The 25,043-nt window shown below is 38.4% G+C and overlaps 1 long non-coding RNA gene across 8 annotated transcripts in view; it reads right to left on the bottom strand.

Annotated features, from left to right (window-relative positions):
• Positions 1 to 380: 380 nt before the first annotated feature.
• Positions 381 to 25,043, bottom strand: part of LOC140911441 (uncharacterized) — a 66,362-nt gene continuing 41,699 nt past the window's right edge. For 3 of the 8 annotated variants that reach the window (XR_012158957.1, XR_012158955.2, XR_012158956.2), the window contains 4 exons: positions 9,578 to 9,655; positions 8,649 to 8,701; positions 6,267 to 6,294; positions 381 to 3,719 (listed from right to left, as the gene is read on the bottom strand). This is a non-coding gene — a long non-coding RNA (uncharacterized LOC140911441). Of the gene's footprint in view, positions 3,720 to 6,096; positions 6,295 to 8,648; positions 8,702 to 9,577; positions 9,656 to 25,043 lie in introns of all 8 variants that reach the window. The other 5 variants (XR_012158960.2, XR_012158958.2, XR_012158961.2 and 2 more) reach the window with 5 other exon arrangements.

Below are 25,043 nucleotides of genomic sequence, written 5' to 3' on the forward strand. Positions count from 1 at the left end.
ATGAAATGGTGCCCAATGTGCACAGACACTATAGAAATTTCAAATGACAAGAGCAACAACAAAAATTAGACTTTTTCTTTTCTTTCTTAAGCCCTTTGCATTAACTTAAGGATATGTGACTTTGCTATCCATGCACTGCAGTAAAAATGAAATTGGTGGCCAATGTGCCTAGACAGAGCCTTTAAATACAACAAAAATAAAATTATACTCCTTTGCATCATGTAAAGGATACATGATGTTAGGCACAAATTTCACTTCACTGCCACACTGAAATGTGCCAGCTGAGAACCTATATTTCTTGTCTCATCAAGAGTAACAAAAAATGTAATTATGGACATTTTTTTCATCTTTATTCTTTTTATAAACATTAAATATCAGGTTTTAAAACAGTTTTACATATATATTCGATTCATATTGTGTTTATACATTTTCCTAAATGAATTCATTTATGGTAACACATTTGTGTCTGATGTTACTCATATAAATAAAAATATACAGTCATTTTATGGGATAATAGGCAAACAGACATCTGCATGCAACATTTCCCTCATTAGATGTTATCATGTTAGCATATTTTATGACTTTGCTACAAAATACAATGTGCTGATCTGAAACCTTCTTTAATATAACTTATGTATGTTAACAACCTAAATGCTTTATTTGTGCTTGGAGAATTGTTTAATAAAGGATTAGTTAACATTGCTGTACCATGAGGCAATTTGACCTAGAGGAATAAACCTGAAAATATAGTGCTAAAGTAGTGATTCTCAGACTGTGATCAGTGAACTGCTGGTGGTCTACAGAGTACTTGCTGGTGACCAGGGAGTTGCTGGCTGGTCACATCAGGCTGGCACTTTCCTAATATTACTTTTCTATGTAAACATTTTCTGTAGTTGAGATCACATGGGATTCTGAGTGAGAAGGAAGGAGTCCACAAGTGAATCCCTCTTTAAGATGTCGTCTACACTATTAAACAAATATGAGAGACCCTGGTCTAGAAGAATGCACCCAGAATGGATAACTTTTAGTTTAACCCCCCTTCTGCCACTGCCATGTGACACTGGGCAAGACATTTAATCTTTCAGCCTCAATTTCCTCATCTATAACGTGGAGATAATGATACTATTTGTCTACCCCATAGTGATTTTATTTGGCATTAATGAATGTTTTGCAGCTTTTTGAAATTGTAAATAGTTAAGTGTAATTTTACAGTATAAATATAAACTATAACTATAGTTGTCATTATTAGAAAATATTCCTGAAAAGCAACAGTGTGTTGAGAGACCAGGTAGCCATTGGCAAAATCAGGTCAAGGATGCAACAACAAGAAAAGAAACAGGTGAATATAGATGATGCTGTGAAATACATCTGGCTTTATAGTATAGCCAATCAACCAATCAAGGAATTAGAAATGGTGCTAATCTGTAATAAGAAATCCCAGATAAATTGTGGCTGGAATACTGGCAAATCACTCTCCCAATGCATCGCTCATGCCAAACGATTGCACCGGAAACTACTAGGAACACGATCTACAGGTTGGTCAGTCTTCAGGAAGTGCCTGTTCAGAAAGTACTTAACTACATTATGAGCTATGATTCATAAAATGAAATATCCCTTCAAACCACCAGTGCTTTTACTTGTGATTGGTCAAATTGTTACACTATAAAGATCCAGCATTTGACAGATGCATACATAACTCAGAAGTTCCCCTTTTTTCTTTAATTTCTTAAATCCAGTAACAAAAAGGTTTTAATCAGAAAGTTACTCTTTTCGGAGAGAGTTCTGCAACAGCTTACTGAAGCCTTGCTGTTTGGATAAAAATTATTGGAAATCATAGCTACAGTCATTTAAATAATCTGATGAACAGCTATTAAGTTGCCCTGATGCTAGTCATTTTTAAATGGCTCTTGGTTTGATTCATGAACAATACATGAATAGCGCATGATTCATATGGCCAATTACTTAGTAAAAATGCAATTTTTATTAAGTGGGTATTCCAGAAAAGATATCAAACTGGGTGACATCTACTATATCTTGTAACGTTTCGGCATATCTTTTTAAAAATAGTTATGCCTTAAGGGTCAACTTTTCATAAACCAAAACTGGCAGAGGAGTTGGGATTTCCACAGAAAATCAAGGAGCCAACAGGAGCTGAAAGATATTATATAGATAATTGTAAAGATCTTGTTATGGAGCAAGTGCTTTTGAAGTTCTATAATGACATTTTGCTATGAGAACCTGTGAGATTTAACAGAAATCAGAGCTTGCTACTTCATCACACGATGCAGAATGTATAAATATTAGTCCTGCTGAGCAACAAATAGACTTAGTATTAATGAGGGAAAATAACGCATTGTCCTGCTTAAGTACACAGAACTGAGTGCACTGTACTGAGATGTGCAGTAAATTGTTATTAGTATATTGGCAGCAAGGCGGCATGATCCAAAGTAATGTGTGTGGAGCTGGGAGCCAAAAGCTCTTGAGTTCTGCTCCTGGATTGACTTGTTTTGTGACTTGGGTAGGTCATTTCCCTCTTTAACTCTCTCAGTTGTCCCATCTCTAAAATAGGGATAAGAATATGTTACTGCTTACCTCTTAAGGGTGTTGTGGTGATTGATTAGTTTTTAAGCCTCATTTGTCCAGACTATAAAATATAGTTTCCTACAGTCATAATGATCTGAATATGGTAATGGCAATGACAATTGCTTTACACTGCATAGCTATATTGTAAGTATGCCAAAATTTCGTATCCACAACAGGTATTAGAGTGATATTAAAACATGGGTGATACAAATATGGCTATTGTTAATTTTTGAAATACATAATATAGAGTAAGCAAATGTATATGTTCAGAATCCAAAGCATTGTTTCTGCTGTGGTATAAAAGAGGATGGATTATGCATTTCAGTGCCAATGTGCCTTAGATCTGCTTAAAGAAGAATTCTAAATTATGGTAAGTATTTAAACTGATAAGTAGAGATTTAAAATGGGCCACAATAGGATTAATGAATGAATATAAGGGTCTTATTCTAACATATAATTGGAAATAGGTAACATAAAAAGTAATGATACAATTGTTAAGTTGTGCTCAAACTACACCTCCTGTAGAATGGTAAGCAGTAAACTACAGTGTTTGAAGGGGCTTTTTTTGATGTCCGTAGTGATCTCCAGAAAACCCAGGCTTCAGTAGAATTCCAGATATTCAATTCAAGAGGTTGTCAAGTGAAAGTTCACCTACTTTTCCAGGATTTGTAAAAATCTTACATAAGTGTTTTTAATCACAAGGCTTCCTGCAATTTGTATTACAGTTCATCTACCAAAATAGTTCCAGTACAAGAACACAGTATGATTAACATACTAGATGAAATATACTTCTGGTATACTTTTAATTTTAGTATACTCATATCATACTCCATTTTGGAAAATGATGTTACTGTTATTGTTGAATTAAAAAGGCCCTTAATAAGTTCAATAAAGCATCAGGATACATAAAATATCTTACCAGATAATCCTCTTTGGAATCCACAGTTCAGCTATTAAGTATTCCTTCCACTAATCTCTGTAATCCTCAATTGATGTAGGTCAGTAAAACGGTGGCTAACCCTCATATGATAAAGCGAAGTCTAGATTTCACATTAATACTTTTTACATTTTTGATATATTTTCCTCTGCTGTTCTTTTACTTGATGGTATATCAATACTACAGTTCACAGCACCTGCTGGTAGACAAAGATGGAGGGCCTTACTTGTGCCAGCTAGGAATCAAGGTACATCAGTCACCTCAGGCATATTTAGAAACTATACTGTGAAAGTCAAGACTCAGATTGTCTGATTACTGAGAACACATTAGCTCACTAGTGTTTTCAGCCACTGTATTAGCAATCGGTGTTACATCTTTGCATAGAATGAAAGTTAATAATGCTGGGTTTATATTGTCCAAAATAATCACTGAGACAGTTTTTTCTTTTTGATTATAATTCATTTAAGGGGAAAATGTTACCGCATGCTTTGACAATGTTTTATGTGTCTTTGGCTGATAGAACACACAAAACATTTGACTAGACCCATTTATTTGAGCAGACATATTAAATAATACTTTACATGAGAACATGTATGTCATACATTTTGTAGTCTCTTAAAAATAGGATAAATCTGTGTATTTAAAATGCTCTTTGTTCAAAGCCATCTTTTTTTTTTCAAACAGTAATAAAAGAAACTGTGATTTGTGCTTCATGAACAATGCCAGCATCATCATTTTAATGTTATCCATATGGGCTTCTAATAATAGATAAGAGACTACACTTGTATTGTATGTCTTAGAGACATTTAAAACCTTGATAAGGAAAGGCTGATCTCGTTGGCCCCACAGTTAAAGGAAAGCAGACCCTAATTAAAACAATTCTGTTCTGAATTAACTACTTTGACATGTGCTAATTGACAGTTCCTGTGAAATGGTTCTAATTAAAGTCAATATGTCTTTTTCAATTAAAAGGAAATTAAGAATATACTAATATACATTAACAACTTAATCTGCCTTCAATATCCCATACATCAGTTGCTTTTTTCTCCTCTAATGTTATTGGAAAACCATCTGATATGCATCTTCTACTGTTTGGTTATGGTATCTTATTATTACTCCACAAGAACACAGACAGTGGTGAATATCCCCTAAAGCAAGAAGATAACCTGCATATACTTTAATTTGTGCAGTTCCTGAGCTCTTGGCTGATTAAGAGTAAACCCACCTTTCCATGGAAGAGTATAAGGACATATTTTAAAAGGGGATATTTTTACTAATTGCAAACTAGGGCAAGTGTTCTCAATTAGTCAATGAGCCAAAGCTTTTACTACAGGCCTTAGAGGTAATTAAAAACTGCTGGGGAGAAAAGAAGCTGGATTGTGTTTTTCATCATTTGGTCCAAGTAAAAGCAAGGGCTTGATCAGAGAAATATACAGCAGAACACATCTTTCTCATCTAGCTCTGTTTCACCAGGGAACCCATGGTGGAGTTCTCAGGTGGGAATGCTTTTCATTGTATAGATACAAGAGGAAAGCGTGATTGCTGGGTAGCCTAGGGCTTCCCTGTTATTGTCAGTGGGAATACAATATAGCTGTTTATAGCCACAAAATTAATTATTGAAAGGTACATTTAGCTTTATTCCTACTAATGCCAAGGGTTTACTGTTACTAACTTTACTGATTGGAAAAGCAATATTAATAATCTCACGCACCAATAGTGATGTGCAGAGCATCTACAACATATGCTGAACTATGGGGAAGATTTAACATTTGCTCAAGTGGACCATGATGTTGAAAATATTTTTGTTATTGGGAAAAAATTAAATACTTTTGGAGGATTAATGGGGGGGGGGGTGTTAAAAGATGCCTAGACACTGGTTAACAACTCTCTCATATACACTGTTCAGAACATGATCTTAGTTCTGTTATACATCTCTGATCTTAAGAAAATTATAATTCAACCATGAGCATTTACTGTTAAATTTATCGTATAAGGAACTACTATCTAGCCATATTTCACCCAAAACTTGAGTTGGCTGTGGCTTTTTTAAAAAGTATTTATAACTCAGACGTAACTTGAATCTTTAAAAAGAAAAAACATCTGGTAAGTCATGTACAGTCACCTGTGGTATTTTGAAAACATATTAAATAGCAGAAATTTTGATTTTGTAAAATAGCTTCAGAAACTCTTCAAAGTGCTCTTTGAGAGATTTATTCCTTACAATCTGTTGATTAAATCTAAATTTAAGCAAGTAACAATTAAAGGTTTTAAATATTTCATACAACTGAAATAAACAGAATTTACCAAATTGCATATTATTCACCCAGTCCTAGTACAGGGCAAAATTTTCAAAACTGGTCTCTAAACTTGTATCTACAAAATGCAATGGGCAAAACTTGTCATTTTTGTCTACAAATAAAGGTCAGTTTGACATGCAGTTACTTGATCTGTGTATGAAAATTTTAAAACTTTGTTCCAAAACATCTAATATGATCAAATCATTAGCTAGAACAGCTCCACTTTATGAATATTAAAGTTGCAAAGTTGGGCTGGCCCAGCATCTGTATGCCACTCACTGCTATGCAGAAGACTTGGCATCTTGCTTTTCAGGCCATCAGAGACTAGAAATTCTATCTTGTCAACACTCTCGGCCTTTGGGGTGGGGTTGGCCCAGACTCCAAACTTTCTGGCCAGTTATGAGTTTAATTAATGAACTTCAGAGATATTCTTATCCAACTCTTCTTACCTAGATTGCTTGTAGTTCATCCAGGACTCTAAAGGGAAGGTTAAAGGGGAAGGAAATTGAGTATTTCTCCAAGTTAAAATAAAGAAAATTTAATTACTAATGCCCAGATCCTAAAAGGTATTGAGGTGCCTAATTCATTGAAATCAGTAGGAGTTAGGTGCCTAAATCCTTTGAAGATCTGGGCCTGAGTTTATTGTGCCACTCTTCCAAGGAGTTCAGTGGGATTGCTTCTGTGATTAAATATTATTCAACCAAACAGTGGCACAACCAGGTCCTATTGCTAATCTAATAATAAAATTACAACATAAACTCGGAAAATTCAAAGAGAGAACACTATTACCTTACATTTTGAAAGCTTTGCACAACATGCTTGCTTCCTTGAAACAAAATTTCTCTGTATTTGATCCCATCAAATCTCACATTCCAGCACAGGGCCAATACATTGATGGGACACTTTTAAGGAACACCTACATGAGCATGAAGGTGTGTTAGTGAACCAATACATAGAGCATTTTCCCGTCTGCATTCTTTTCTAGCCATGATCCCAGCATGGTTAGAGTAATCATAGAAATGTAGAACTGAAAGGGACCTCAGTAGATCATCTAGTCCAGTCCCCTGCACTGAGGCAGCACTAAGTATTATCTAGACCAGTGGTTCTCAAACTACAGTGAACCGCGGCCAGTGGGAGCTGCGATCGGCCAAACCTGCTGACACAGCAGGTAAACAAACTGGCCCGGCCCGCCAGGGGCTTTCCCTGAACAAGCGGTGGCCCTAGTTTGAGAACCACTGATCTATACCATCCCTGACAGGTGTTTGTCTAACTTGTCCTTAAAAAAACTCCACTGATGGATATTCCACAACCTCCCTAGGTAATTTGTTCCAGTACTTAACTACCCTTCTAATTAGGAAGTTTTCCTAATCTCTAAACTAAATCTCCCTTGCCTGCAATTTAAGACCATTACTTCTTGTCCTGCCCTGGATAAGGAAAAAATTATCATCCTCCTCTTTATAACAACCATTTATGTAATTAAAGACTGTTATCATGTTTCCCCTCAGTCTTCTCTTCTCCAGACTAAACAAACCCAACTTTATTTCAATCTTCCCTCATAGTCATGTTTTCTAGACCTTTAATCATTTTTGTTGCCTCCTCTGGACTTTCTCCAATTTGTCCACACCTTTCCTAAAGTGTGGTGCCCAGACCTGGACACAGTATTCCAGTGGAGGCATTATCAGTGCTGAACAGAGTGGAAGGATTATATCTCATGTCTTGTTTACACCATTCCTGCTAATACATCCCAGAATTATGTATGGGTTTTTTTTTTTGCAACAGTATTACTTTATTGACTCATAGACGATTTTAATGCACAAACTATAAATCTAACTCAATCAATAAAATCTCTGGGATGAGACACAGGTCCAACTCCTGACTGCTTGTGCCCATTAAAAATTACATGGTACTTCTAACAAGAGAAATACTAATATCAAAGTCCAAATAGAAGCCCCAATCCTGTGGACATTTATCCACAGACTTAATTTGAAGTGGGACTACATGCAATATTCAAGAATGTGGTAAGTGTTTGCAGGATCAGGCCTGTTACCTTCTGCCTACCTAAAATGCATCTTGTTGATTCAATTGGATGTGTTATTCTTCACTTCTTGTCCTAAACATATGTGTTGTGCTCCCACACACCTTTTTCTAGTTCTTTTTTTATTATTATTTCTGTCCGACCCCCCCTTTTTTTCCAAGTGGCAGCAGTGAGAAATGGGAATACGCATAACCAAATCTTAGTTAGTTATACATCCTTAGTGTATAATTTTTAGGATGCTATGGGATTCTCTGGGATAAAAGGAACTATATAAATGTAATTTTTTTGTGTGTGCGACTAAATCTTCACTGCTACTCTTGGGAAATGTCTTTCACCCTCCTACATTTGGTCAGATTATTTCATGTTTTTTAAAAAGGGGGAAATCATTTATGAAACAAAATAACTGAAGCTCTGCTTCTGCAAACACTTATGAATGCATTTAACTAGAAGTACAGAAGTAGGTGCACTAACTTCAGTAAAACTATTGTGTCCATGTTTGCAGGATTGGAGCCAGGATAACACATTCCCTACATATGGAATCCTATTTTCCTCATGTAAAAATTTAACCTGGATTCAGTCCTACAAACACTTGCATAATCTTTACTCATGCAAGTAATCCTATATAATCAATGGGACTATTGAATGTGTAAGGGCTGTTCACGTATGTAAGATTTGCAGGATTGGGCTTTGTATCATTGTCTTACCGTTATATCGACAGTTGCAAAATCTTGAAGCAATATATAACTAAATGATTAAAGATCTGGGTATTGGGGAAAGTAATAAAATTTTTAATTACCTTTTTATGCGTGAATAGCCAGTTGTTTTTCAGTGTATTCTGACAAAGCAGCCCTGAAAATTAGTAAACATAAAGTGAGACCAAAAGAAATAAAACACAACTTCCAGATCCTATGAAACTTCCAGATTTCAGCTATCTTTGTCTTTTTATATAAATAATAGTGAAGCACTCTTTCTGTTTATGTCCTGCCTAGTTAAAGCAGAGTTGTTTGTGTGGGGAAGAAACTGCTGTGTTCCTGACGAAAGCCAAGCACACCCAATAAATTCTCAAGTCCAAGGAAACTTTATCTTGGCAACAGGTCTGTTCAAAAAATCAGCATGTGGGACATAGTATGCCCAGGTCCATGCAAGACCCCCTCCGAGTAAGTCCTGTTTCTGGTCGAGTATCTGTCCAGCTTTTCCCTCCCTCCCCCCATACCACTAACTGTACATAGTCGAATTCTCCTAGCCTTGAATGCTGTGAAATAGCAAGGCATCATCTATTAATACATACCTTACGAAAACTTTGTTTTCACTGCTTAAAACAGAACAGATAAACAAATGTTGAAAATATTTTTATGAACTGACAAACAAAGTAATATGGGTTATTCTTATGCTAGTTGGCAAAACTAACAAGATATTATTTGACTCCTTAATTTACATGCCAGGCCCCATGTCTTTTCAACTGTTGTGAACTGAATATATTTACTTTATATCTCAGATCACCTGATTATGACCACTGTTTGTTTATTTTGTACATTCCTTGGTCAGTGGTGGTATTAATTTTTTAAATTATTAAATAGAAGTATTATTTCATTAAAGTCCTCCCCTTATCAGGGAAAAGGAAGTAAATGCACTTTTAAACTGACTAATCTTTGTATTTCTATGTCAATCTTGTATCGTTGGGCAACAGAAGAAATAGCTAAGGTTATGTAACATTTCCAGTCTAACCTCTTGTATTCGATAGTTCAGACCTTTCTGAAACTTTCACATCTTCAGACAAACTTTTCCAGGCTTGGTCTCTGTTCTCTGGCCAAAAGAGAGAGAGAGAGTTATGATGGTGTTTATTGGTTGGATGTTGTTTTAAGTTTGAACGAGAACAGTGTTTAGCTCACAAAGTGCATGCTACGGAAGGCTGCGCTGGATGTATGTATGCTGACTAACCTCGCTGCCTAGTGAAAAGTGTACTGAAGTTGTACCTGGAGTGAGGCAAAGAATTTGGACGTTCTCTTGATTAGTCCATGTGGACTTATTCTATGCAAAGAGGTTAGGATGGCTTCTTCACTCTTTGTAAGACGAGAAAGAGGAAGTTCTGGAATGGTGAACTTCAGGAGTTCTACAGCTACTCAGATTCACAAGGAAAGAGCATTTTTCCTATAGGCCCTCCTAGTTTTATGAGACCAGTCATTCCAGTAATAGCTAGAGAATTGGTTCTGAATTACAGAATTTACATGACCTACTGCCAACTTATCAAAGCTACAGAGCTTTCAAGTCTTGTCCTTCTTTGTTTCTCTTTTCCATGTAAAAAGAAATACTTCATGCAACAGACTGTTAATGAGCCTGTGAGATTGTATGTTTACATTGTTAAACATCAGAAATTAAAAAGTTAGGATTGAATATGCAGCTTTAACTCAGGCCCTTTTTGGCTTCTGTTTTGTAATATACTCTTTAATTACATGAGCACATACTATATCAATATATGATATAGTTTTATCAGTCTAAGCCCCAACCCTGCAAATTACAATGCCTGGCTTTGGCACCTGCATGGAGCCCTGCTGACTGCAATGGGGCTATGAAAAGGCATAACAATCCTTTTGCTTGTTGTAAATTTCAGGATCAAGGCCTTTGATGCACATGTATAATATCTTGTTCTTTGTATTACCCTGTACCTCTGAAACTTATAAGAAAGGTACACATTAAACAGTGCTTATACTTCATGCCACAGATAGAAGTATAAAAGTATATAGTAACAGTGAAAAGATGTTAACGTGTATAAGCTACCTAAAGTTTGTAGGTAGCTTAGCTTCGTAGTTAAATGCCTGATCTACAGAGCTGCAGCTAATTAATGTTCTGCTGTGCATGATTGTGCAGCTAAATTAGCTTCTTAGACTATGTACACACTACATCTTAAGTGAGTATAAATATATCACTCAGGGGTGTGAATAAGCCACCCCCAAGCAATGTAAGTTACACCGACCCAAGCACCAATGTGGACAGCGCTATGTCAGCAGGAGAGCTTCTCCCGCCAATATAGCTACTGCCTCTCATGGAGACTGAAGTATTTAAATTGACCGGAGAGCTCTCTCCCATTGGCTTAGAGATTGTCTGCACTAGCAGGGCTATGGTGCCGCAGCTCATCAGAGTAAACTCTGTAGTGCAGCCATAGCCTTAGTCAACTTCCTTCTTCTTGAATTAAACCTAAGGAAGGCTGTGCTGCTGGTTGAAAAGGAACACATAGAGCATGTGACTGCTGACTTAGGGCTCGATCCAATCCCCAAAGGAGTCTAAGGGCATCTTTCCATTTGATTTCAGCAAGGCATGGATCAGACCCAGTGCTTAATTTGTAATGAAAGAGGTGCTGGGGCTCAAGCAATTTTTTTTTACTTTCTTAACTGATGCAGCAATCCCAGAGGAGCTGGGGCTATGAACTGCCAAGACGTGGCAATTCCTGGCACAAATTAAGCACTGATCAGGCCCCAGATTATTGAAACACATAACCTGGAAAGAAGGGAACAAATCATCCAATGTCTACGGCCAAATTTTTCAAATATCGGTGTCTAAAATTTCAACTATTGGTGTCTAACTTTACACCTAAACTTAGGCACCTAAATAAGTGACCAGATTTTCAGGGGGTATTGAGCTCTCACAAATCCTAATGAAATCAGCTGTAACTGTGGATGCTCAGCACTTCTGAAAATAAGACTACTTTTAATGTGCTTAAATTTAGACAACTAAGTTCAAAAATTTTGACACGCACATCAATAAAGATGTACTGGCAATGTACACAGGAATGCAAAGGAAGATTCCCACCCAGAATGGGTGCACTTAAAAAGTTCATTCCATTTCTATAGGCATTATTGATTCTCATGTATTCCCCGTTTCAAGTATAGTGAATACTGCTGCGACCAGTAATGTCTCTGAAGTCCAACTACTGTATGCACTTAGGACAGTAGGAGAAATACTGTGTGATACTACATTAGAGAGACAAGGTGGGTGAGATAATATCTTTTAATGGACCAACTTCTGTTGGTGGATGATTCAAGCTGCACATAGCTCTTTTTCACATCTGGAAAAAGCAAAGTATCACAGCTAAATACAAGGTGGGACTGTTAAGAACGAGGGATTCAAACGTTGCAGGAGACCAGTTAATGTGAGATGAACAATTAATACTTCTGCAGTCATAGGACAAAGAGGATTAGTAGGTTAAAAACTGTTGTAATGAGGCATAAAACCAACATCTCTGAGCCCAGGATTTTTGTTATCTAGCAGAGTTATGAATCTAATTTTCCCATGTTTGTCTTTTGAAGGTGTTGTGCAGGTTTCCTTTGAAGATGTGGCCTGAGAAATCTGATTTGGAGTGATTTATGATTTGTGAAAAGTGTTTGCCCACGGGTGGTAGGCTGTCTTTGTCTTCTATTGTTTGTCTGTGTGAGCTCATTCGAAAGCACAGTGTTTGTCTGGTTTCACCCATATAGTTTTGTGTGTTTCTTGCAGATAGTTATCTGTAGAGTTTCATTGCTGAAGCTGATAGTGGTGTCCAAAAAAATTGATGCTGCTGTGGGAATGTTCTAGAGACAGTTTTATGGGTGGGTGGTGGGTGTTGAAGTTGTGGTGGAAATCTATGAGGGAATTTAAGTTGACTGTCTAGGGCATGAAAATATCATTGATGTATCCCAGGTGTATCATTGGTTTTGTGGTGCATTTTTCCATAAATTCTTCCTCATAGTGACCCATAAAGAGGTTGGCATATGGGGGAGCCATCCTAGTAGCCATGGCTAGAACACAGTGTTTGCTGTTAAATGTAATGTTATTATGGGTGAGGATGAAATGGATGAGTTTTTGGCAATGTGTTTGGGGTGGATATCTGAGTATTGCTTAACAACTATGTAAAAGAAGCAATGAGAGATAAAAAGGCATCTTTTAAAAGGTGGAAGTCAAATCCTAGTGAGGTAAATAGAAAGGAATATAAACACTGCCAAATTAAGTGTAAAAATGTAATAAGAAAAGCCAAAAAGGAGTTTGAAGAACAGCTAGCCAAAAACTCAAAAGGTAATAACACAATGTTTTTTTAAGTACATCAGAAAAAGGAAGCCTGCTAAACAACCAATGGGGCCCCTGGACAATCGAGATACAAAAGGAGCACTTAAAGACGATAGAGTCATCACAGAGAAACTAAATGAATTCTTTGCTCCGGTCTTCACGGCTGAGGATGTTAGGGAGATTCCCAAATCTGAGCCGTCTTTTGTAGGTGACAAATCTGAGGAATTGTCACAGATTGCAGTGTCACTAGAGGAGGTTTTGGAATTAATTGAGAAACTTAACAGTAACAAGTCACCAGGACCAGATGACATTCACCCAAGAGTTTTGAAAGAACTCAAATGTGAAAATGCAGAACTATTAACTATGGTTTGTAACCTGTCCTTTAAATCAGCTACTGTACCCAATGACTGGAAGATAGCTAATGTAACGCCAATATTTAAGAAGGGCTCTAGAGATGATCATGGCAATTACAGACCGGTAAGTCTAACGTCTGTACCGGGCAAATTAATTGAAACAATAGTAAAGAATAAATTTGTCAGACACATAGAAGAACATAAATTATTGTGCAAAAGTCAGCATGGGTTCTGTAAAGGGAGATCATGTCTTAATCTATTAGAGTTCTTTGAAGGGGTTAACAAACATGTGGACAAGGGGGTCCAGTGAACATAGTGTACTTAGATTTCCACAAAGCCTTTGACAAGGTCCTTCGCCAAAGGCTCTTAATTTGTCATGGGATCAGAGAGAAGATCCTTTCATGGATTGAGAACTGATTAAAAGAAAAGGAACAAAGGGTAGGAATAAATGGTAAATTTTCAGAATGGAAAGGGGTAACTAGTGGTGTTCCCCAAGGGTCAGTCCTGGGACCAATCCTATTCAACTTATTCATAAATGATCTGGAGAAAGGGGTTAACAGTGAGGTGGCATAGTTTGCAGATGATACTAAACTGCTCAAGATAGGTAAGACCAAAGCAGACTGTGAAGAACTTCAAAAAGATCTCACAAAACTAAGTGATTGATTGGGCAACAAAATGGCAAATTTAATGTGGATAAATGTAAAGTAATGCACATTGGAAAAAATAACCCCAGCAAAACATACAATATGATGGGGGCTAATTTAGCTACAACTAATCAGGAGAAAGATCTTGGAGTCATCGTGGATAGTTCTCTGAAGATGTCCACGCAGTGTGCAGCAGCAGTCAAAAAAGCAAACAGGATGTTAGGAATCGTTAAAAAAGGGATAGAGAGATAAGACAGAGAATATCTTATTGCCCTTATATAAATCCATGGTACGCCCACATCTTGAATACTGCGTACAGATGTGGTCCCCCTCATCTCAAAAAAGATATACTGGCATTAGAAAAGGTTCAGAAAAGGGCAACTAAAATGATTAGGGGTTTGGAATGGGTCCCATATGAGGAGAGATTAAAGAGGCTAGGACTTTTTATCTTGGAAAAGAGGAGACTAGAGGGGATATGGTAGAGGTATATAAAATCATGAGTGGTGTGGAGAAAGTGAATAAGGAAACGTTATTTACTTATTCCTATAATATAAGAACTAGGGGCCACGAAATGAAATTAATGGGTAGCAGGTTTAAAACAAATAAAAGGAAGTTCTTCTTCACTCAGCACCCAGTCAAACTGTGGATCTCCTTGCCTGAGGAGGTTGTGAAGGCTAGGACTATAACAGGGTTTAAACGAGAACTGTATAAATTCATGGAGGTTTAGTCCATTAGTGGCTATTAGCCAAAATGGGTAAGGAATGGTGTCCCTAGCCTCTGTTTGTCAGAGGGTGGAGATGGATGGCAGGAGAGAGATCACTTGATCATTACCTGTTAGGTTCACTCCCTTTGGGGCACCTGGCATTGGTCACAGTCGGTAGACAGGATATTGGGCTGGATGGACCTTTGGTCTGACCCAGTATAGCCATTCTTATGTTCTTATACCCATTGCCTGTAGATATTTGAGGCAAGTGCAGGCTACAGAAATACGCACACAGGATATAGCATTCTTAGATGGAAGAATACTACATAGCCATGCAACTAAAAACTAATATATCCCCAAGAAGGGCAGGTTTAAGGTTGTACATTTAACTTTAAGCTTGTCAATTACTACCTTTTGTTGCTTAACCTTGCAGCTATGGCCTTGCAAATGTTCCACACAAGAGGACCTTTGTACCATCCCTGTGTCCCACTGAAGTCAGTTGGACATCTGTGCCCATTCACAGGTGTACCAGATAGATTGCAAGACTGGGCCTTAGTGTTCTCTTAACAAAGGACCTTATTCTCACTGGTGTTGAAATCAGTGGGACTACTGGTGTGAGTACCCTCTCATTAATGAGAATAAAGGATTTGTCATCTGGCCTATAGTGTGTTGTGTGGAATGTATATATCCATACTCAAATGCAGAGTCTGATTAATAGAAAATAGGCACAATTCATGCAGAGTTCTCATGTACTTGTTCAAAAAGCAAAATGTTCTTCTTCAGCCTATAGCATATGTGTATGTGTATATATATATAGAGAGAGATATTATATCTCGTTTGTGCATGCATGCAATAAATGGTGCCAATTTTCTGAGAATAAATCTCTAAAAGGAAAAATTACATTGTAAAATGTCTTACGCCATTTTCTGAAATGTAGGAGGAGCCTGACTTTGAAATATAGCACTAATTGAATAAGTGGGCTGTTTAAAATTCATTTCAGTTCATTTTCTTTTTTTCCAGTAAATGTATTCAATGGAATTCTTACAATTCACTGGGACAGAAAGTCTTCCAAGATTCCTCTGTGGTTAGAGGGAGAATTCTAAAAGGCTGTGTTTTAAGAATCAGTGATGTAGGCTGTTTATATTTATAATCAGTGATGTAGGCTGGTTATATTTTAAAGTATGCTGCGTGCAGTGTGTGTGTCAGGAATGCTGAAGCAGGAAATGGCTTGGATTGCAGCTGAGACACTATGTTGTGTTTAAGTTTGTGTGTGAAAGGTGAGCCCTCCCAGCCCTTTCATCACCATGACTGTGATTAAAACATTGCCGGCCTGGAACTAAGTGTAAGGTGTGCATTCCATTCAACCAGCTGCCAGTCTTTCAGTTAGCTGGTTTGCAGGTTGTGAGAGAAGACATGTTCCTGTTTTCAGCACATGGGCAAAAGATCGTGCTCTAGTGAACTAAACTGTATAGAAAATTGAGCCTTTTCTCTGTTTTATGCTATAGCTTCCTCTATACATCTGTTCATACTGTACAAGTGACAACAAGAAGATCTTTTTCTACTACTTTGCTTGCACACATTTGTGTATGTTTAAGAAAAGAAAAAGGCCTACTGCAAAGCATTACTTATATATTTGAATCATGCACAAACGTACGTAGCACACACGCCAAAAAGAGACAACTTATTTTCACCTGTGATTCATGAGATGTGAAAGCTACACAGAAAACATCTGCAGTTTTAAAGAATCTCCTGCACTGCAAGCAGGGGTAGATGCAAAATCTTTTAAAAGGTCCTGAAGAAGCAGCAGCCACAGGTGGATAGGGGAGTTATCAAATAAATGACGGTCTTGTAGGTAAAGAACCCATAAAGCAAACGTATGAACCAATGCTTGAATTAGTACAGTCTGAATTATACTGGATTAAGAAAATATCCAGGAACAAATAAAAATCAGCATTTTTAATTTACCAGTTCTGTGTTGTCCAGAATTCTGTACCTTCTGCTATTTTATTTGTATGCTATTTTAAATACACTGAATTGGCAAACAGTCAAAGTTTGTCCTGAACAGGGATGGTGTTAAAAAGAGAAAAAGTAAGGGGCACTGGAAAGCCTCATGAAATAAAGGTTCTGGAATTATACCACATAAGCTGAGGGAGCAAGCAGGAAGGTTTCAGTTTTAACTCTAGAAGATGACTGTAGAATTGTTATTACAGTGAGTTCCTTTGAGTCTCCTCTGGGTTTCTTTTCACAACCATAAGAGGAAGAGAGAGAGATAACCAGCAGGAAATGGACAGTCACTGCTATGTCAAATAGTACTGGAATTCACGATCACATCTGGCTAGTCAAACATGAATGGTGTCGCCCTTACTCTTATGATTTTGAGGAATTTTAATTGTTGCTGTGACTGAACAAGATGGCTGTATAGTAAGAATAAGATGTGTGCTTATTCTGATGTTTATGCATCTTTGCAGCCTTCCTATGTTTACCAAAGTGGAAGAGTTATTTTAAGGAGCCAGTGAAAATAATTCTCCTTCCAGAACTCTACCACTGTACTCTGACCCTAAATGTAATAGTTTCAAAATACAAAAAACTCTCCGGAAGTCTCCATACACAATCACCTTTTTTATCAGGGTTACTGGTTTAAATACCTTATATTTTTCTGGTGCTGCCTTATGTCTTGCTCTATGAGAATACTTGCTATCCTCACCCAGAAGATATAATGGTAATTTAACTTAAAAGAATAATTAATTCAATCAAGAATGTAACTAATTTTTTTCAAAGCTATAAATTATAAAGTCACTTCCTCATTAGGGTCACCTTGGCATTTGCTTTTTCCACCAGGCTTGTTGTTAAGGATTTTACATGTGGAATGAATGCAGAAAGGCAAATGATCCGCAATACAGCTCAGAGATGAGCATTTTACCCTAAATTTCCTAGCATTGCCTGTTGGAGTGATTGATTAGTCTTTGTAACGTGATAGACTTTCTAGTCAAGACCAACCTTGCTTGTATAGCAAATATAGTTGAGCACTTACCTTTTCATATGCCTTTTGTGACCATATTGATTTGAGACATTCATGACCTTTGCTGCCTTGCACAAAGAACACCAAGACCAAATTAACAAATTCCTCCTGAGGTAAATTCATTTTGCACATTGGGGGTGAAATCTTGGCTCTGTTCAAATTCAAAGGAGTTTTGCCATTGACTTTAACAGGGCCAGGATTTCACCTTTGGTGGCTTGACTTTTTGTGGATTCTTCCACTGCACCATAGTATCTTCTTAAAGAGTGGGAAAGGGTTAACCTAAGACACAAGATTCCCCCCAAAACTCATGTATATGTTGTAGAAAGTGGCTCTGTAACTTCTTTTTAAAGTATATTGATCTTTGATAACATCCTAGTGACTCCAAAGATACTAGAAAGCATTGTTATGCATTGATACTGCTTTTGGGGCCAATCTGGCTTTCCTAGCATGCCCAAAATTCTTCAAAAGGATTTCAGGGGGCTTTAAGGAATACAGGATCAAGCTTTTACATGCAGCCTATAAAGGCTTCTCAGGTGTTATCATCAATGTAGTACCATTATAATCTCTTGAGGATTTTCAGTATTGTCTCTACGGAGACACTTAGATACTACAATGACAGGTGTCATTATAGGAATCTAAGGAGATGGATTATATTACAAGGACTTTGCTTGCTCACAAGAAATATCATGGAAAGTACCTAACTACACAAAATATGGCACCACGGGATAACTTTTCAACCTCTGGCCTCCATTTGTGCATCTACAAAATTGTCATTACACATACATGGACTCACATTTTATGGATACAAATACCTGCACATGAACTTGAACCTTTCTAACACTGCATACAAGCAGGTAGGAGCATTTTCAAAAGTGTGCATTTGAATTGCACCTATAACATACAGGTGCACGTATGTTCCCTCACAATTTTTGCATTTGCACAGCAAGAGAACATGCACAGCTGGAAATTCAGTCCTGTGTTCTGTTGCAGTATCAAAAGCTTATTTCTGAAGGACACTGTGGAGTCACTTAGACTTAATTTTATACTAAGAAGGGGAAAGGAGGAGCTATAAAAAATGAACAGAAATAATTAAGAAATCTAAGTGAAATGTAGTCCACACACCTGGGTGTGTTGTTCTGTCTCATCTAGTGGCACCAAGACCACTTAGAGAGAGATAAAATGAGTTTGCTCTACAGCCTTCACTAACAGCCACATGGCTTTTAGCTCATGCGGTAGAGGCTCATGCACTGAGGTCCAGAGGTCCTAGGTTTGATCCCACCCGCAGATGACCAGGCTCTGTTAGCATTGAAAACACATTTCTTAATTTACACATTTTCCCCATAGCATTAGAAAACTAAGCATGACAGCGTTGTGCCAATGTATGAGCACCAGAAAGTGAATCTGACTAATCTAGTTTGTCTTTCCAAGTTGAGTGACATGCAAAGTATATAAATAATGAAGATGGTGAACTACAAATTTTAAATTATTTCAGTGTTAATCAACCGTGGGGTTAGTAACGTTGGCAAAGATTGTTTTAAATGTTTTTTTTTACCTTGACATTGTCCATTCTAAGTAGATTTGAGTGGTATAAATGCCCTGTGCATTTTTTATTTTTTATTTAGCACAGCTGTATAACCATCCACTTCTGTTTTCACATCCCTGAAATTTTATGTTTTACCAGTAGAGCTTTCCCCAAATATTTATTTAAATGTGTAAAACTAATTCACTTCATCTGTTAACTTCCCCAAATACACTTGCAAACCTCCTTTCCAAGTACCAGTCCATACAAAAAGCTCATTTTCAAGTTTGAATGGTCAGACAGTTATCAAAAGTGAATCTCTTTGCACAACTAACCTACTTTATTGTATATTTAAAATTATGGATTTTACTTTAATGTTCAACTACAAAAATGTTGGTAGCTTTGGTTAGATATATGCCACACAATCAGGGTACACAAACAATATCACACAGCTTGTATAACTAACCAATGGAGTGCTAGCTTTTAACAACTTCAGTGAACTGCTCAGAACAATCTGCAGACCAAGAATTGTTCACTGAATAAATTTGCGCAACCCCACCCCACAAATAATTTATTGCCTCACCTCCATTATTGGGAGAGTTTTGGTCATGCCAAGCAGGAAATAGATACCACAAAGGGCAGAGGGTCCCTCAACAATCTGGCCTCAGGAGAAGACAAGATGCTCTGGACACTGCCACACCTAATGGCTGGTTAATCCGCATTGGTGGGTTCTTATTGGCTCCCAGTTCCCTCTTCCCCCCCACTCCTGGAGGCATTTATTCCTCCTCCCAGGGAAAAGAGCCCAGTGTTTGGCCCCCTTTCCATTCCCCCCTCTTCCCCTTCAGGAAATGGATGGCTGTAGGGTGGCGAGTAGGGGGTCTCAACTAATTCCTGTTTGGCATCTGAAGCATTTTCTTACAACCCATAGTATATTCTGTGATTATTGCCTTCTCTCAGCACCCAGGAGGTCTGGCTGTGGGGAGGGTACCATTTGGAGCTATATAATAATGTTTTCAGTTTTTGGAGCAGGTGACCTGCTAGCAGGGGCCAGTTTGCAGAGTCGGGGGCTGATCTATGGCAGATGACATTGGTCCTGACTTTCGGTACTGGTTGGTGCAGCAGAAAGGGTTGTGAGCATCATTGTCTCTTGCAGGTTAAAGCATCCTTCATCTGGACCTTCATCTTTTTCATAAAAGTATGACAGAGTATATCAGCTAGGGTCAGAACCATGTTCTAATCTGCTTGGGTGTTTTTGAAGATCGTACTAGGTACCAATCTGCATCTTTAGATGCCTACATGCCTTTGACAGTCTGGCCCCCAATAACTGAAACTGCAAAGGCTAGGAGTTATACAATTTAACTGCCATACTAAAATTTGATGGTGTTAGTTTAAACTGTATGCAGTGAAAAATGTCTGGACATTTTAGTTTTATATTGATACTTATTTCCTATTTCTACCATGTCTTTACTGTACAAATATGAGGCCTAATCCTGAAAGCCCTTACTGTGATCATGATGTGCATAGTACCACTGAAGACTATTGTTTTGTCCTTGCTAAGAATGTTTAGCAATTTTTCCACTGCTGATCTAGTAGCTCCACCAATGATAGCAATAGCTCTGCACAGCCTAAGATGGCATGCCTGCATCCAGTCTGTGCTAGACCAATGGCAGGAGAACTGCTAAAAGTTCTCAGTGTAGTGAAATACTTTGACTGCAGTACAACATCACATGGAAAAGGATTGATGCGGTTATTCAAAATTTTCACTTAGCTTCAGGTGTTATAATTTTTGTTCCCAGGTTGGATGATTTGTGCAACAAGCCAATATCAAGGTGAATTTTAAGGGGTGTGTGTGTGTGTATTTAAAATTCACATTTTGAAATTAACACTCTGATTGGCTAGATATGCAATTCCAAATCTGCTCCAAACAGGACTAGAAACAATCATGGTAAAGACACCTGCACCTAGTCTGTACTAATGTGGGATGATGGGATGAACTGCACCCTCAGCAAGTTTGCAGATGACACTAAAATGAGGGGTGAGGTAAATATGCTGAGGGTAGGGATAGGATCCAGAGAGACCTAGACAAATTGGAGGATTGGGCCAAAAGAAATTTGAGGTTCAACAAGGACAAGTGCAGAGTCCTACACTTAGGAAGGAAGAATCCCATTCACCACTACAGGCTGGGATCCAACTGGCTAAGCAGCAGTTCTGCAGAAAAGGACCTGGGAATTACAGTGAATGAGAAGCTGAATATGAGTCAACAGTGTGCCCTTGTTGCCAAGAAGGCCAACGGCATATTGGGCTGTATTAGTAGGAGCACTGCCAGCAGATCGAGGGAAGTGATTATTCCCCTTTATTCGGCACTAGTGAGCTACACCTGGAGTATTGTGTCCAGTTTTGGTCTCCCCTCACTACAGAAGGGATGTGGACAAATTGGAGAGAGTCCAGCGGAGGGCAACAAAAATGATTAGGGGGCTGGGCACATGACTTACGAGGAGAGGCTGAGGGAACTGGGGTTATTTAGTCTAAAGAAGAGAAGAGTGAGGGGAGATTTGATAGCAGCCTTCAACTACCTAAAGGGGGTTCCAAGAAGGATGGAGGTAGGCTGTGCTCAGTGGTGGCAGATGACAGAACAAAAAGCAATGGTCTCAAGTTGCAGTGGGGGCGGTCTAGGTTGGATAGTAGGAAACAGTATTTCACTAGGAGGGTGGTGAAGCACTGGAATGGGTTACCTAGGGAGGTGGAATCTCCATCCTTAGAGGTTTTTAAGGCCTGGCTTGACAAAGCCCTGGATGGGATGATTTAGTTGGTGTTCGTCCTGCTTTGGAAAGGGACTGGACTAGATGACCTCCTGAGGTCTCTTCCAACCCTAATATTCTATGTTTTTCACCAGTGGAGTTGCATTGGTCTGGAACCTGAAGATTCCCAGACTGTGGTATGTGTCCAACTGTGGTACGTGACCTTGATGTTCCATCCATTCATTTCATAACCATTTTTAAGTAGGTGGTACATGAACCAGTAACATTTGGGTGCCATTGGTTAGGCCATTAGTGGGAGAATTGCTAAAAGTTTTCATTGCAGACTCAACCCATAGGAGTGGTCACTTGTGAAAGGATTGCAGGATCGAGCTCATGCTGTGGTGGCCTAAAATTCTCTTTCTTCTGCAGCATAATTTTCTGACATTCTAGCAATGGACACATTTAATCATTTGCATGCACGTATATGTTGGCTAATAAAGCAGGATAGATGAGGTGTTGGGTTATAAATCAATTGAATAGTTCAAGTGATCTTTCTCACAGGGATATTGGACTTGGTGGTAATGAAATCAGGCACTCCCAATGGTCACCTGGAAATAAGACTCAAGGCATCTCGTTGTTTTGTTTGTTTATTTGTTTTTGACAGGGGGAGGGGTTTTTTACTTAATTCCCCCAGACCAAAACTGTGGGGCAGTTAGCCAGCCTACAGTTTCACACTTGCCACATATGAACATATCATAAAGTTCTGTGTTCAGTGACAGTCAAGCATCTATAAATGTACATGTGAAAAGTCGTGACTCCACTGAAGAGGGGGATGGGATAGTTTTTGTCTAGGAAAAACTTACAAAATACTCTTAAATTCCATTTAGGGGGGTTAAGGTTTGGAAATAAAAGATGTCTTAAAGCTGATACCTGAGACTTCTAAATTACTTGTCATAGAAATCACATCTGTGTCTTTGTTCTCCTGTGATATCTTAATGTTACATGAAGAGCATGCATAGTTCAAGAGAGCTATTGGTCTTTAGGACACATTCAGGGAAAACAGCAAGGCCGATCTGTTCTTCATGGCTTTTGCTAAGGGATGAGTTATGGAAAGTATGTTTGGGGCAATGTGGAGCATTATTTATTAACGTGGACATGGAGAGACATCCTGGGTAAAGACCGTTCAGATCCTGCTGGTTTATTTTTTGTGACTTTTTTTAATGGTTTTTCATGTACATATACCTAAGCCAAACAGATATATACACATTTAAAATCCAAACACATTTTCACACACAAAATGTTCGAAATCAGTACAATTTTGGGAGGTGTTGCCAATACTGAGGAGAACCAGAACATCTCACAAGAAGATCCTGGATGACCTTGTAAACTGCAGAAATAGAAATGGGATGAAATTTAATAGTGCAAGGTCATGCATTTAGGGACTAACAATAAGAATTTTTGCTATATGCTGGGGGCTTATCAGTTGAAAGTGACAGAGGAGGAGAAAGACCTAGGTGTACTGGTTGATCACAGGATGACTATAAGCCCCCAATGTGATATGGCCATCAAAAAAGCTAATGCAGTCTTGGGATGCATCAGGCATAGGTGCTGAAACTAGGGATGGTGGGGGTTCTGGTGCACCCCCTGGCTTGAAGTAATATAGTTTCTGCATTCAGCACCCCGATTATAAACATTGTTCCAGCTCCCCTGGCCTCAGGTCAGGTATTTCCAGCAGAGACAGGGAAGCGTTAGTACCATTATACAAGGCACTGGTGAGACCTCACCTGGAATACAGTGTGCATTTCTGGTCTCCCATGTTTAAGAAAGATGTATTCAAACTGGAACAGGCACAGAGAAAGGCCACCAAAATGGTCTGAGGAATGGAAAACCTAGCTTATAAGAGGAGACTCAAACAGCTTGCCTTGGTTAGCCTAACCAAAAGAAGGCTCAGGGGAGATATGATTGCTCTCTATAAATACATAAAAGGGATAAATACCAGGGAGGTAGAAGAGTTATTTAAGCGCCCATGTTAACACAAGAACAAATGGATATAAACTGGCCATCTACAAGTTTAGGCTCAAAATTAGATGAAGGTTTCTAACCATCAGAGGAGTGAAGTTCTGGAACAGCCTTCCAAGTGAGGGCAAAAAACCTAACTGGCTTCAAGACTGAGCTTGATAAATGTATGGAGGGGATGGTATGATGGGACTGACAACAATGGCATTTGGCCCATAGGCAACTGCCAGTAGCAAAAATCCCCAACAACTGGATATGGGACACTAAATGGGGAGAGCTCTGAGTTACAATAGAGAATCCTTTCCCAGGTATCTGCTTGGTGGGTCTTGCCCACATGCTCAGAGTCTAACTGATCATCATATTTGGGGTCGGAAGGAATTTTCCCCCAGGTACGACTGACAGGGACCCTGGACGGGGGTTGCCTTCCTCTGCAGTATAGGGCATGGGTCACTTGCAGGTTTAAACTAATGTAAATGGTGAATTTTCAGTAACTTGAAGTCTTTAAACCATTTTTGAGGACTTCAGTAACTCAGCCAGAGGTTAGGGGTCGATTTCAGGAATGGGTGGGTGAGATTCTGTGGCCTGCAATGTGCAGGAGGTCAGACTAGATGATCATGATGGTCCCTTCTGACCATAAAGTCTGAGTCAATTCTGGTTCAATGAAAAAAGATTTTGGGAGCAATCCAAGAATTTCAAATTTAGCTCCTTCATTCATCCAATCCTATGGACCAAATTCATCTACAGTATAGCTCTATTGACTTTAAAGATTCACCATGGATGAATCTGGTCCCTAACTACCCACAGTGCTGCCAAAATGCAGAAATGGCTGGACTTGCACCTGCTTGCCTGATTAGGCTATAGAAAGAAGGCTGGCACTGGCTCAGTATGCAAAAACCGTATATCCGTCATGATGAAGATCTAATCCGGAACATTCTACACAGCTTTATTCACAATGTGTGTCAGTAGTGGAGGGGTGGGATTTATCTTGTTCTTCTCACCTATGGATATTATCTTTCTAATTAAATGTAGATGCATTTCACTTTTTATTCTACATGGGCATACGTTTTCAAACTACTTATTTACTGTCTGACTTTTTTTTTTCTACCCGTTCCCCAAACTTCAAACCTACTAAGTAAAAATCATGGACATGGATCTAAAATGGAAT

This window comes from Lepidochelys kempii, chromosome 5 (genome assembly GCF_965140285.1).
Source record: "Lepidochelys kempii isolate rLepKem1 chromosome 5, rLepKem1.hap1, whole genome shotgun sequence".
NCBI classification, from domain to species: Eukaryota; Metazoa; Chordata; order Testudines; family Cheloniidae; genus Lepidochelys; species Lepidochelys kempii.